Source organism: Lissotriton helveticus, chromosome 5_1, assembly GCF_964261635.1.
Source record: "Lissotriton helveticus chromosome 5_1, aLisHel1.1, whole genome shotgun sequence".
NCBI lineage: Eukaryota > Metazoa > Chordata > Amphibia > Caudata > Salamandridae > Lissotriton > Lissotriton helveticus.
This window is the reverse complement of record NC_136065.1, coordinates 1,844,420,529-1,844,435,088: the sequence shown is the minus strand read 5'-3', so window position 1 is coordinate 1,844,435,088 and position 14,560 is coordinate 1,844,420,529. Positions and strand designations below refer to the sequence as shown.

General features: G+C 49.1%; 1 pseudogene; it reads left to right on the top strand.

Moving 5' to 3' along the window:
- The window catches only part of LOC144752815 (uncharacterized), a 36,109-nt pseudogene extending 25,440 nt beyond the window's left edge, over positions 1 to 10,669 (top strand).
- The last annotated feature ends 3,891 nt before the right edge of the window (positions 10,670 to 14,560 follow it).

The window sequence follows — 14,560 nt, the reverse complement described above, 5'->3', positions numbered from 1 at the left end:
CACACTGACCTTACATGCTATCCACAAATCACCTGGAACCACAATGTCAAACAGCATGTTCAAATCAATCCACAGCACCTTTAAGATTTTAACGAACCTCTCTACCTGCTTGTACCATTCCACTGGACTCTCACGCAACTTTGGAAATGTGTTCGTAAAGGCAGCCAGATCTCCCCTACTCCAGGGTACATGTACATAACCCCCATGAGCCACCTCCCGCAAGGGGTACGCTTCTGTATGCATCAATCCTCCTCCCGGGGATGTCTCAATAGCACTTCGTCTAACCGTCTTCTTCTTTGACCACCTTTCTTCCCACTTCTCCAAATTTGACCACGTTCGGATTCCCACAATCAGTTCCCTGATGTGAGTTTTTAATCCGATCACCCTCTTTTCTTCTAGATCTTGGTCCGAGTACTGCAACCTATGGCCACCCTGCAGCGCTTTTGTCTTTGTCAAATCCACAGCATACTTATTCGCTAGTTCAGAGAGTTTCTCATGGGCTGTCCTAGCTCTCCGGGTAACATCTTTAGCCACAAACAACAGCTCGTCTGGTTCATAGAGTTCTATTCTTTCTAGTGGCAATGTACCTTCCACTATTTCCTCCACTTCTGATTTCAGCCTCAGCACATCTAACCTTCTTGCCTTAATTGCGGCCCTCAATGTACCTTGACTAGAAGTCCCATTAGAGTCCCTCCCGCCACAGTCCTGACTCTCTCGTCTGTTCTCTTCAGGTGTGTTAGGGGGAACCCTTCTGTTTTCCCAGCCTTCACGGTCCCACTCTTGTCGGCTATCTACGGAGGTGTGGTGGGATGCCCCCCTATTCTCCACCCTTCCGCGTTCCCATTCCTGTCTGCTCTCACCAGGTGCGCAGTGGGACACCCTCCTACTTTCCTGGTTCTCGGACCCAAGCACATTCCTCGATCTATCGCTCTGAGTGTCCACAACGGTCTCCCAAGTTCTCAAATCTGGCCTTAATTCTCTCATCGACCTCGGCCTCGGTCCCCTCAGATCCATTGGTCCTCTCCAACCCATGTGCTCCTCTGAGGAGTCTGCTGATGCTACCAAAGGAGTGCTTCTTTCTACGGGCTTTGGCAACTGCCTCCACCCATCTGCCACGTTACTCCTGTCCTCACTGAAACCTCTCTCGCTCTCTCTTTGTGGTGAGCTCTCGCATTCTTTCTGTTCTGGATTGTACACGGATACTATGGGACCTATGGTAACTGGTACTGTAAGAGCATCTGGCAGTTTCTGAGAGTTGACGCCCTCTTCTACCCGAACTTTTTGTACTGTAAACCTTCCCACTACTCTCGCCACTGGGGAAGGTGGAGGTACCTTTTTCCCTTCTTCTGGGCAAAACTTGTCCCCTAAGGTACTTGACTCACTCACCATTTTACCCCCTCCATCCCCGTCCGAGACTCCCCAGTTCTTTGCTGGTGTTTGCGTTCCTTCCAACTCGGGATTGTATGGAGGTGGTCTCTCTGTAAACAGCCTCTCTATCAGGCTGTCGTCTGTCTCACTGTCTTCATCCTCCGTACTTTTCCTCTGTGCATCCCCTGTCTTTTCCAGCAATGGGTACAACCTATCCCCTTCTATGGTCTGTACCCTCCACCTCTTGGCCAATGCATCCCATCTCGCGTCTTGAACCGCCCTAACTGATCGTTTCACCCTTTCTTGTCTCCTATCTCTGTTCCGTTCATGGGCTGCCCTGATCCATGCATTTAGTGCTTCGAACTGTGTTGGTCTGGGCAAGGGTCGCAACGCAGCCATAATCGCTTTCAGCTGATACAACACCTCTAGTCTAAACGTTCCATATTTAGGAAATGTCAATTCTTCGTTTCCATCTGTCATCTTACACCAGGTACTAAGCCACAATATGGTGTGTAACCCAACATTCGTTGCCATATAATAAGCTGGAGTATCCTCAGGCGGAGCCTCCTCCCCACCCCGAGGTTCTATCCTGTTGTCGCCCTTGAAACATTTCCGCAACAATTTAAAACATTTCATGATGGAAATCCACAACGTTTCCTTGTTTACAGCACTCGTTTACTTCCTGATGACAATCTACCAATCCCAGCGCGGCTTCTCACTAACCGCCCTATCCCAGCGCGGCTCCACGCTAGCCGACCAATCACAGCGCGGCTCTTTCTGACGTCACTCGCCTCCGTTTCGCAGCAGTTCCCCTCCTTTCTCCGCTCGTCTCCCGATCACGCATGCGTCCCAATCATACACTGAAAATGATTACTTCCGCCCAAGCAACCACCTCCCTGACTGTACGTCCACAGTCTGACTGTAATTGTCACCAAAACTGGCAAATGTCTGTCTGCGAACGACCGGACAATCGCCTCAGCTGATAGGTTACAAACTCACTGCAACTTCCGACCAGCGTCCGTTACCCACGCACTCACACATTCGTTCCCCCTATCTCGGTCCTGCGGGCGATCAATGGTACCTCATGACCCCCTTACAATGGTCGACAATTACTTTGAGTGTTCGATACACCCGAACCACTTAAACTCCCCTCGAGCTTAAGATTTTCTCCGGTTGCGCGCGCTCACAACCTGTTCTCTTTCACCCTACAGGCACTCAACTCCGCAAGACAATACAACATACAACACAACATAACCGCAATCTAACAACGCATGAGCCTTTTCATACTCACTCTCCTCCGACCTGCTGCTTTCTGCCGCACTGTCACTTTTCGTCAGTTTCCATGGAACGCCATCCGTCCGCAGCTTTCTGGACACTCTTCATTGCTTCTCTATGGGCCTCGGGGAAATCTCAACCTACTTCTAGATTACCCTCACTCCAGAAGATAAACCATCCTACTCTGCTACCAACTGGAAAGGCGGGATTTTACCTCTAGAGTCTGCTTACCATTCTCCAGAATCCCGTCACAGGTCGACTAGACCTTTTTACCTGTCATAGAGTGAATTAGGCAATCCTTTCATATGGAAAATAAACGAATTTTAGAAATCCCAATAGCTTCCCCCAAGAACCACTGACCAAAAACTAAGTTTGAAAGTTTATTACATAACCAAAAATAACTGCAGGTACAAACACCTCAGCAAGAGGTTCAAAAGATACACTGGGACTAATACAAACATAATTCTACGGAAAAGTCTCAAGCGACTGATGAATAATACGAGAATCAATTCCAGAATCATCAGACTGAACAAAATAGCTATAACCTGGGTTCTAGTACTCATTGGGATAATAGACATAAGTTCAAATTAGTCTGTCCCTACTCTATACTAGGTGACATCCCTACTTAACAACAGTCCATCGTAGCAAAAGGTGTCAGCCGTGGTGACTTCCAAAGAAGTTCACTCACGTTCTCTTGAATCAGGTGTAATTCTCAATCCTAGCTAAGCTCCTTGCCATCCGACTGCTCTCTCTAGCTCCTCAGCCGCCCATCTCCTCTGCCTCCACCCTCGGGGTGCTGTCCCTAATACGAAACCCCACAATGTGAATGACACGCCTTCAGGTACGCCCCTCTCGGAGGTGTTAACTTCGAAACTTTCCAGTATGGCTCTCTTCCATCTTTGTCCATGCAGACGTCCTTGGGTCCCAGACTCTTCATCGCTTCTAGTTGCTTCTTCAAATTCCTGGTCTACTCCTCCATGTCTGAGTCTAGCATTTCTAACTCACATACACAATGGGCCCTTCTACTCTATTATCTACTTGGTGATGCACCTGCAAAGGAATATACGCAAATAGCCTTACAGTCTAATAATGTTGCAACATCTTCTAAAAGCCTCTTTTATAAAACATTTCCACATCTATACGCTAAGCAAAACTTTCAACAGGCCTGCACCAATTCTATGAACTAGGCCTCAGGTTGATTTAAAGGCCCAACAGTTTACATTAGCAATCCCTTGTTTCACTAGGCCTCCAACCTTAACAGCAAATACATTTTCTACTTTAAGCTAATTGTCAAATATAAAAGGCACAGTTAACTTCACTAAGCAGATCTAAATGCACAATAGTGCTCGTTTAAACGCACTTCTTATAAGTGAAAAATTTCATTTTAACGACATTTCTAGGTTATACAGCAAGTGTGGATGTAATTCATAACCGTGGCTCTTCAGATTTCTAATACCAGTTCCTCTAGTTCTCCATCCCACATTACATCTAAGCATGATTAAAGTCCTCTATATATGCGGGTGCTGACTACTTGTACATATGATGAACCCCTACAAATTTCACTGTAAATGGCGCTCTCTCAGTTGTTCAAACAAACATGAAACCTTTAACAAAAAGGCTTTCTTTGAATTAAAAGGTCCAGTGAAGAAATAGAAAATGTAGCTACATGTAAACATATTACACCCGCACAATGGAAGACTCACAGCACAAGAATAAAACTGTGGAAATAAATTTTTTATTTTGACTTCATCTTGGATGTGTGCTGTAGAGCCTGTCGGGAGAGGATGTACGGGGGGGCACAAGTGAGGAACAGAGATGTCTTCCGTCTTGTTCAAGATGACGTTTTACAGAGAAATGTGACCTAACTAAAACTCATTAATAAACACGGTTCAAATGCACTTGTATTAATAGAGCCCATATATGGAGAACTGTGTGTAAAAATGAATATTATACATTATTAACGATGTACACAATTATAAACCTACAACATTCTCCTACAACTGCAGTATTAACGTTTATTTAATCTGTCAGCAAGGAGCCTGACACATATACATTGCTGAATCTTAACACATTCTTTAAATGTGTTGTGGAGTAATGGAGGGCCCCGGGGGAAGCGAAGACGCAGTCTAGTCTTCCCCCGGGATCTTTCGCGCAGGGAGGGCCAGGCTGTGGGTTGGGGTGTGGTTGGGGGGTGGGTATAAAGAATGCAGGGAGAGGGAGCACTTCCTCTTCCTGCATTCTGGCATTGCTGGGTGGGGGTAGTTAGTTTTTCTGTGGGAGTTTAGTAGCAGTTTCCAGGCCGGTTTGGGAGCACCGAGGTGTGTGGACGGTGTGCAGCGATCGGTGGTCAGCTGGTCAGCGACTGTGGGCTCGAGGCGGCGTCAGTTTCTGTTGGTGGCGGTGTCGCTTTGGTGCGGAAGGGAATGGCGGAGGCGGTGCGGGAGGCGTTACGTGTGCTGGGGAGGGCCGGGAGGGCTGACTTACTCCGGCTGGGTGTCCTGGAGCAGGCGTGGGTGGGCCTGGTGCGTCCCACACGAGCGGCGGCCACGGGGGTGTCGACCGTGGTCATTGCCTGCCAGGAGGACCCTGCTCCGGCAGGCAAGCTGGTGTCGGGTCGGGGGCGGGGCCTGGGGGCACAAGGAGCGCAGCGCGGAGGCCGGCATAAGAGCCAGCCTCCGCGTCCTAAGTCAGACGGGACCGGGGGCCCGGTGGGAGGGGCCCGGGGGTGCCCGAAGCGGGCATTGAGCGAGGAGGCATGGCGAGGCCCGCCTGGGGGGGCGCATGGGGCCCCCTTACGGCCCGATCTTTTTCCTGGCTTAGGGGAGGAGCTGCCGGGCCCCGATGAGGCCTTGGGCCTGGAGCTGCCTGCGGGGGAGCCTGGGGTGGGGGACCTGGGTGCCCCGGGGCATGGGGAGCATGGGGCATTGGATTTTGGGCAGAGGGAGGTCAGCGAGGGTGAGGAAGCGGCTTGTGCGGTTTTGGGTGGGCCGGTGGATTGTGGGTCCCTTGATCTGTCGGTGGGGCCCAGGGCCAGCACCCCGGTACTGCGGGGAGCTGGGGGCGCGCTTGACGGTCCTGTGGCGCGGGGGCCTGGCTGGGGCTGCGGGGGGGCGTCCCTTGGAGTAGCATGAAGGGGTTGGGGCCCAGGGGCTACCGCCCTCCGTTGCTGGGCAGGTGGCAGGCCATGGACGTGGAGGCTAAGATCAGGGAACAGAGGTTGTTGGTCCAAGAGGCGGACGCCAGGTTGGGCGAGTTGGAGGTCATGCGGGCGGGTGCCCCCTGGGGAGAGGGTTTAGTGGGCCCGCCTACACCTACATCCGAGGAGGAGTTTTGGGCGGAGCAGGAGGAGGCCGAGAGGAGAGACGGGGCCCGGGGGGCAGGCAGGGTGGCACGGGTGTCCAGCGGGGGCAGTTGGGGACAGCCAAGATGGCGGTGAGGCCCGGCAATGCCAGAGCCCGCCCGGGTTGGAGCGGCCCGGGGGTCAAGGGGGATCCCAGCTGGCGGAGGTCAGCAGACGGGCGGGAGGCTCGGCAGAGCGCAAGACGGCTCCTGGACGCCGCCTTGAAGCAGTAGGGGAGTCGGCGGCGGCTCTCCCTCCGCGCGGGACCCGGCTTCGGCGTCTGGTGTGGATGTGGGGGTGGGGATTGGTGTGCCAGTACAGAAAGGGGTGAAACGGGCTGTGCGTGAGGTGGAATTGAAGCCTGTAGAGGACGAGTGGGAGGTGGAGTTGGACTACGGTGCTGAAAGTGATGAGTTGGTGGAAGGTGAAGTGAGAGATAACGTGGACTGGACGGCAGGGCAACAGTGGACTTGGTGTCTTACAGGCCCCCAAGAAGAAGACCGGGAAGGCGAGAGGGTCGGTGGTGAAGACCAGCAGCACGGAGCGTCGGCCGGGACCGGTGCCCACCACGTTGACAGGTGAGGGTGCCTGGTGGGCTGCTTGGGAGGGGCCAGAACGATGGCAGGAAGAAGGCGTGCAGGTCAGTGGGAGTCGGGGAGGGGTCTGTGCGGGATGAAGGGACAAAAGGGGTTAAGGTGGTGGTGCTTGCGATATCAGGTAAGCGGGTGGTGACGGCAGGGGTGCAGACAGACAAGCCGGGTTTAGAGGACCGGTCGGAGGGTAAGGAGGACAAGGAGGAAAAAGGGGGGGACAAACACCAGAAGAAGTTGCCATATATGGGCTTGGCTATGCCTTTGGGGTCCCATTTGTCCGAGAAGATAAAGAGTAAGATTTGGAGACATGAGTATGTCGATGTTTTCAAGCTGCTACACAGGGAGGTACAGGCCAAGGAGGGCTCCAAGGAGGAGGAGTGGGAGCTGACCAGGTGGCCTCGGGTCCCGGTCAATATGGACAATTGGACGTCGGCGTTTTTAATATACGCCAGCATTTACTGCGAAAAACACCAGGATAGGGCTATCCCTTTGTTCAAGTACATGGACATTATCAGGAAGGCGCAGTTACAGTTTAGAGGTTTCGCATGGCTAAGCTATGATGAAGAGTTTAGGGCGCGAGTCAGTGTGAACCCCGACAAGCCATGGGGTGAGATCGATCAAGAACTGTGGATGCAGTGGATGGCGTTGACGCATTCGTCCGCCTCCACGCACACGGCTAGTGGTTTGCCGGTGCCTTATTGGTCCTTTCCAGCGCGGCCCGCCCAAGCTGGGGCGGGAGGGGTGGTTACCCCTGCAGGACACACGGCCCCCAGGGTCAAACAGGGATCCAGCACCACAGGTGCCTGCTGGAGCTACAACAAGGGATATTGTTCGCGATACCCTTGTAAGTTCAAGCATGAGTGCTCCAAGTGCGGCGGCCGGCACGCGGTCACTCAATGCCTCACCCTGGCCACGCCTTCGGAACAGTGGCGAAACTCCAATGCGAAAGGTAGGGGACAGCCTGGCGCGAAGGGCGCCTACTCCGGTTAGGGTGGAAGCGATGGCCCACTGGCTTGCGTGTTACCATGACAGGGAGGCTGCGTTGAAGCTGCAGTGGGGTTTCACGGAGGGTTTTAGAGTGGGCTACCAGGGACCGAGAGTGCGTCGGTGGGCAGACAACCTTAAGTCAGCGAAGGAATTGCCGGAGGTAGTGGCGGCTAAACTGCAGAAAGAAGTGTTGGAGGGCAGAGTAGCGGGCCCCTTTGGGGACTGGCCCTTGGAACATCTAATTGTTTCTCCGCTGGGTGTGGTGCCTAAGAAAGAGGGAGGGGAGTTTAGGATGATACATCACTTGTCCTGGCTGGAGGGCCAGTCCGTTAATGATTTTATAGCGGAAGTAGACTCCCGGGTCCTTTATGCGTCGGTAGATGATGCTATTCGCTTAGTGCGAATGAGCGGGCGGGGGGCGGAAATGGCCAAATGTGACATCAAGTCGGCCTTCCGCTTGCTGCTGATTCATCCAGCGGATTTTTCTTTGTTAGGTATGCAGTTTGCAGGGGCCATCTACGTGGACAAGGTCTTGCCCATGGGGTGTGCCATATCCTGTGCGCTTTTTGTAGTATTCAGCACATTTTTGCAATGGGCTTTTAGTCAGATTAGCGGGCACAAGGCTGTGACACACTACCTGGATGATTTCCTTTTCATTGGGAGCGAGCAGTCGGGGGATTGTGGCAGGGCCCTGTCACATTTCCAGGACATGGCGCGGACCTTTGGGGTTCCCCTGGTGCCAGAGAAGACTGCTGGGCCTAGCTCTTGCCTGACATTCTTGGGGATCGAGATGGACTCTGTTTTGTGGAGGGCTTGCCTTCCCCGGGAGAAGGTCTCTGAGATTCAGGCATGCCTGCTGTGGGCTATCGGAGAGAAGAGGATTGCGCTGCGCGCTGTACAACAGCTGCTGGGTTTCCTGAACTTTGCATGCCGCGTGGTGAGAGCAGGGAGGACTTTTTGCAGGAGACTCGGCATGGCCATGTCGGGTGCGGTGTTGCCACATCACAGGGTCCGATTTCCATGGGGCTGCGGGCTGACTTGCGGACTTGGTGGACCTTTCTCTCTGACTTCAATTGGGTGTCTCTGGATTTTGTGGAGGAGCGGACGGTGTGGCAGATTCAGATCTTCTCAGACGCAGCAGGGGCGGCGGGGTTTGGCTTTTTCTGGGATGGCAGGTGGTGTGCGGAGGAATGGCCGGCGCACTGGTTGCAGCAAGGGCGGAGCATTGCTTTTCTGGAGTTTTTTCCTCTGCTGGTGGCGCTGGATGTGTGGGGTGCGGAATTTCGGAACAGGTCAGTGTTGTTTCATGTGGACAACATGACGGTGGTGGAGTTGGTCAACCGGCAGAGGGCAAGAGACTTGAGAGTGTTGCGGCTGTTGAGGGGGTTTATGCTGCACTGTTTGAAGCTGAATGTGATTTTCAGAGCCAAGCATGTCCCTGGGGCAAATAACGACATTGCGGATGCTTTGTCCCGTTCGCAGTGGCAGCGTTTCCGGAGGTTGGCGCCTGGAGCGGACCAGCACAAGACCAGATTGCCGGCCGGCGTTTGGGCCTTGGGGGAGGGAGAGTGTTAGGACTGGTGGAGAGCTCTGTGGCGGCATCAACGAGGAAGACATACAGGCTGGCATGGGATGAATTTGTTTCTTTTATGGGGGGCGACTGGAAACGGCTGGGGGAGTACGTCCAGTGCTTGAGCAGGGAGTTTTGCGATTTGTTCTGCATTGTATTGACAAAGGTTTGTCGGCTGCAATGATTTCAGGGAAACTGGCGGGATTGTCTTTCTATGCCAGTTTGTTTTTTGGTTTTGATTCTACTGAAGATGTTGTCATTGGAAGGATGCTACGGGGTTGGGGCAGGGAGAACAGGGGGGAGGAGTGTTGCGGGAAGCTGTGACGTTTGAGTTGTTGGTTCGTATTGTTGAGGTGTTACCTTTGTGTTGCTATGATGGGTTTGAGGCTCGGCTGTTCAGACTGTGCATGGTGTGGATGTTTTTTGGGGCTTTTAGGGTTTCGGAGTTGTTGGGAAATAGGTCTTGTGGTGGTAGGCGCTTTGAGGACGTGCGTGTGGAGGCAGGACGTTTGGGTATTTGGCTGAGCCAGTCTAAGACGGATCAGTTGGGGAGGGGTAAATGGGTTTGGCTCTGTGAGAGTGGTTGGGAAGGTGTGTGCCCGGTGAATGAGTGGAGGTCGTTTGTGGGACAGGTGCGGTTGTCGGGTGGTGAGATATTCTGCCATGAGTCCGGTGCCAGGGTCACGGCGGGGCAGCTGTTGGCAGTTTTGCATAAGGCAGTGAGCAGTTTGGGGTTGGATCCGGCTGGGTTTGGGACACATTCTTTTCGAATAGGGGCGGCTACTGCGGCGGCACGTTTGGGATGGTCCTGGGATCGGATACGTCGGATTGGTAGATGGCGATCACGATGTTGTGAGCGATATATCAGGAAATAGGTGGGGGCCCAGGGGGGGATGGTAGGATGTTGAAGAGACGTTATTCCACAGGATGTGTATTAATACCTTTTTCTATCGTAGGTTGCGTGGGAGGACCAGGAACCAAGACGGTCACATGGATTGTGGGGCATTCCTTTGTGCACTGGGCCTCGAAATATGTGGAGCAGCAGGTGTACGGCCGTAACCTGGGACTCAATGGACTCCATCATGAGGTGCACTGGTGGGGTAAAGGGGGAATGCGATGGGGGGCACTTTTGCCCTGGCTCGCGAAGATGGTCCCACAGAGGGGATGCCCGGACTTGTTAATCATCCACTTGGGGGAGAATGACTTGATTCAGCTGTCGGGTTTGGCGCTCTTGCAGCTGATGCAGAGGGATCTGGAGGTCATGAAGCAAAAGTTATCTGGGGCCTGCATTGCTTGGACGGAATTCATCCCCAGGAGAGTGTGGAGGGGTGCGATTAAGCATGGGGCAGTTGAAAGGGCTCGAAGGAAATTGAATAGGGCAATGCGGGTTTTTTGTGAAGCAAAAGACATTAAGGTGATCTCTCATCCCGGACTGCGACTGGAGGAAAGGTTGCTTTTTAGGGACGCGGAGTGCATCTTTCGACGCTTGGGAATGCGTATTACATGATGGAAGTGCGTGACGTTGTCAGCAAGTAGTGGAATGAAGCGATCTGGTGCCGTAGGGATGTGTGAGGGTGTGGAGTCGAAAGATGCACGAGAGAGACTGGGGGTGGGGCAGGTAACCGCCCTAAAGGGGGTTCCCTGGTTGGTGGTATTTGGGAGGGGTGGGGGAGTCACTAGCGGGCGCACCCACCTCTCGTGGGGGGGAGGAGCGAATGATGGGAGGGGCGACTGGTGGCATGAGAGTAGTGCCAGGATGTGTTGAGAGATTGGAGCTAAGGTTGAAGAACGGAAGATGGAATGAAAGGAGAGTATGATGAGGAAGTTTGGTGTTGGGGGGAGATGTAGTTGATGTTGATTACTGTTGTGGTTATGTTGTGCAGCCTGGTCCTAATAAATGGCCTTTTACGCTTAACAACAGTGTGGCCTGATTATTGCGCGATGGAGGGCCCCGGCGGAAGCGAAGACGCAGTCTAGTCTTCCCCCGGGGTCTTTCGCGCAGGGAGGGCCAGGCTGTGGGTTGGGGGCGTGGTTGGGGGGTGGGTATAAAGAATGCAGGTAGAGGGAGCACTTCCTCTTCCTGCATTCTGGCATTGCTGGGTGGGGGTAGTTAGTTTTTCTGTGGCCACCCACCCGCCCTACAAATTTTAGGGTTTTGGGGTAGGGTTGGCAGAGCGTGCCAGTTTAGGACGGGCTGCGGTTTGGCGGTATTTGGGAGGGGTGGGGGAGTCACTAGCGGGCGCACCCACCTCTGGTGGGGGGGAGGAGCGAATGATGGGAGGGGCGACTGGTGGCATGAGAGTAGTGCCAGGATGTGTAGAGAGATTGGAGGTAAGGTTGAAGAACGGAAGGTGGAATGAAAGGAGAGTATGATGATGAAATTTGGTGTTGGGGGGAGATGTAGTTGATGTTGATTAGTGTTGTGGTTATGTTGTGCAGCCTGGTCCTCATAAATGGCCTTTTACGCTTAACAACAGTGTGGCCTGATTATTGCGCGATGGCCAGTACCACCAATGCTTCTAAAAGTTAAGGCAGCAGCCTGGGGCACCATCTAGTGGAGGCACCAAATTTCAATAACATTTCAGGAGAAGTTGCCTTTTTACCATGTATAGTTAACTTTCCACTACTGAAAATTGTATTTTACCTAAAGGGCTGAAGCTCTATACATCATTCCCGGTTGGGGTACAAGAATGTTTTGGGCCAAAAATATGACCTGGGCATTTTACTTGGAGAGTTGATGGAGGGGAAAAATTAACTTAAATCATAGACCCCTGGAACAATTTAAACATCGTTATCTGCAATGTGAATATATCTTAGCCATAGCATTGAGTACTTCTGCAACTCATACCGATTATATATCAAATTATCAACTACAGAAACAATGTGGCCTAAACAGCGAGGACCAAAACATAGAAGAGGTAATTGCCTATAGTGCATATTGGAAAGCATAGATTTAATATTCTAAACTTAAAATCGATGTACTTTAAAAAAATGAATAACTACACTATTATAGCAGCGATGTAGTCCTTTGTTTATATTGTTTACATTTTGTTGCACTATATCATGTGATCTAAGTAAGCAACTTGCTGACCCGTGACCAAGGAACCTTCGGGTTTCGAAACGCGCCGGGAGTTGTTTGCCACATACTTTATGGAATAAAGTACGCTGAAACATAAACTGGGGCTCAGCGCAATTTCTTTGAAGAAAGGATTGTCAGTGCTGGATATATATATATATATATATATATATATATATATATATATATATATATATATATATATATATATTCACTGAAAAACCCATAGGTTTCAGGCCTTATATAGTTAGGAATTAGCATTTAAAAAAACCTTTGAAATTCACTGAAAAAACCATAGGTTTCAGGAGTTATATAGTTAGGAATTCGTTTTTAAAAAACCTTTGAAAAGTTTTAGTGGTGTTATAGTTAGCTGGACATTTTACTCATACAAAACCAATGAAATTGCTCCTATATAGTTAGTTGTACTAACTATATTTCGCGCAACCGCAATCCACTGCTGATGATGTCACATATTAGATCATTCATGACATGGTCAGTGACATCACTGATGACATCTCAAATGACATCACTGATGACATCATCCAGTGAATGTGGTTTGCTTCGTTATTCAAATATGCATTATATATATAGCAATTTACATTGAAGAATGAGTGGATAAATATAAATAAATATTTGGATGGAGGATTTAGTAGCAGTGTAATTGACTGTTTACTTGACCAATTTATAATGTCTCACTATATATAGTGGATAGTGACTAAACTGTGTGAATATCTGTATCACTTTGTCAGTTGTTGTGTAAACTGATTCTACAGTTGGTTACTAGCTATGTGAAAGTCTATATTAGTTATTGATTAGTTAACTGAGTATTTGTATGGGAGTGTGAAAGTGTGTGTGGTTCGGTGGGGGGGGTGTGACTGTCCAAAGATGTGTGAATAGTTGATTCAGTAGATATATGAAGTTAAAACTACATGTTCTAACAGTTTGGGTGAGGGAATCTCTTTATGGGTGTGGTGATGAGCAAATATATTTCTCAAAGGTACAGGTCCAACAAACTAGAAAAATAAAAGGCAGTGTATGTGTCAGTTGTTGTATATAAATAGGTATACATAAGACACAATGATTGTGTTAGTGACTGTATGGATAACTGTATACTTGTAATAATGATTTTATAATTCACTAAGTATGACTTACTATCTAAATGAATAGAAGTAGTGGTGTTTGTATAAGTGTTTTGCTAAGTAAATATGTAAGTATGATTCATTGTTTGCATAAGTGAGTAGGATGACTTCATATGTGAATAGGATGCGTGCTGTTGTTTAATGTCGATATAGATGTATAAGTATTTTTGATAGTGTTCTATTGTTCATTGACAGCATGTATGAGTGAATCCATAGGTAAGTGATTAGATGTGTGTATACATCTATGAATCACTGAGTGGATTTTTAGATACTTGTATTGCTGTGACAATGGATTTAAATATGATACTCTATTTTACAAACAGTGATGAAAAATTGTAATAGTGTATGAAAAGGTGTATGTGATTGTCACGTGGATGATGTCATCAGTGATGTCATCAGTGATGTCATTTGAGATGTCATCAGTGATGTCACTGACCATGTCATGAATGATCTAATATGTGACATCATCAGCAGTGGATTGCGGGTGCGCGAAATATAGTTAGTACAACTAACTATATAGGAGCAATTTCATTGGTTTTGTATGAGTAAAATGTCCAGCTAACTATAACACCACTAAAACTTATAGTTTTTTGAGTGAATTTCAAAGGTTTTTTAAAAACTAATTCCTAACTATATAACTCCTGAAACCTATGGTTTTTTCAGTGAATTTCAAAGGTTTTTTAAAATGATAATTCCTAACTATATAAGGCCTGAAACCTATGTTTTTTTCAGTAAATTTCAAAGGTTTTTTAAATGCTGATTCCTAACTATATAAGGCCTGAAACCTATGGTTTTTTCAGTGAATTTCAAAGGTTTTTAAATGCAATTCCTAACTATATAAGGCCTGAAACCTATGGTTTTTTCAGTGTTTTAAAAAAAATTGATTGGTTAACTGGCTTATTAAGTGTATCTTAGTGAATACATATATTAGCGAGTAATGTTTAAATATTTAAATATATGCATGAGTGATGTAATATGTGACGTCATCAGCAGTGCATTGCAGACGTGCAAGTTATAGTGAGTCCAACTAACTATAACGTGGGAATTTCAATGGTTTTATGCGAGTAAAATTTCCAGCTAACTATAACTGGTGTGAAACCTATGGTTTTTTCAGTAAATTTCAAAGGTTTTTTAAATGCTAATTCCTAACTATAACTGGTGTGTAACCTATGGTTTTTTTCAGTGAATATATATATATATATATAACATTTC